Genomic DNA, 912 nt, shown 5'->3' on the forward strand with positions numbered 1-912 from the left:
TGGCCCTTTTATTATTATATAATGCCACTCTTTATTTACTTGGTAAATAAGTAAAATTTATTTACTTTACTCTTTATTACTTTATTACTCTGGTAATTTTCCTTGCTCTGAAGTCTACATTGTCTGAAATTAAAATTACTCCAAGTTTTCTTTTGACTAATGTTAGCATAATATGCCTTTTCACATGCCCCATTACACTGTGGCTTGTGTTTCCCTAATCATGCAGCTGAAAGTCCCACAACCCAAGATCACTCTCCAGGAATCAATGTGCAGTTCTAAAAGATATGCACACCTCCCACTGTTCATTCACAGTGAATGACTGTAATAAACACCAGTGCAGCAGCCTAGGTTGTGTATCATCAGGTCTTCCACCTTCACAGAGAAGAACCAAAGCCCTGGCACTGGCTTTGTACATGGCACTGGCTGAGCTCCCATGCAAAAGCCACTTCCACTTTGCCAACCACACAAGTGAACCAACTTAAAAGTGGATTCCTCAGCTGACACCATGTGGAGAAAAGACAAGCTGACCCTGCCCAAACTGCAAATCAGGGAGCAAAATGATGTTATTATTGTTTTAAGCCACTATGGTCTTGGTGGTTTGTAATGCAGCAATATATAAATGGAGAAATAAAAAACAATAGTGAGAGGGTAACATTTTTTCCATCCTTTTTGGGGGTAGGGGAATTAAGTACTCAGTTTCAAATATGCTGAATTTAAGGTACAGGGTAACTCAAGTAGAGACGCTTGAGTAGGATAATAGGATATAAGGAATAGCCTCAGGCAAGTTCTAGACTGCAGCTATGAGAGGAGATAGTATAAAACTGAAGGGCCAACAAGGAATTATAGTGAGGTGTTATACAGGAAACTGAGAGGGGAAAAAGGGCCAAGACTAACACTTGAAAAATTGCTTTT

Source organism: Rhinopithecus bieti, unplaced genomic scaffold, assembly GCF_001698545.2.
Source record: "Rhinopithecus bieti isolate Rb0 unplaced genomic scaffold, ASM169854v2 scaffold_18466, whole genome shotgun sequence".
In the NCBI taxonomy this organism is placed as follows: Eukaryota; Metazoa; Chordata; class Mammalia; order Primates; family Cercopithecidae; genus Rhinopithecus; species Rhinopithecus bieti.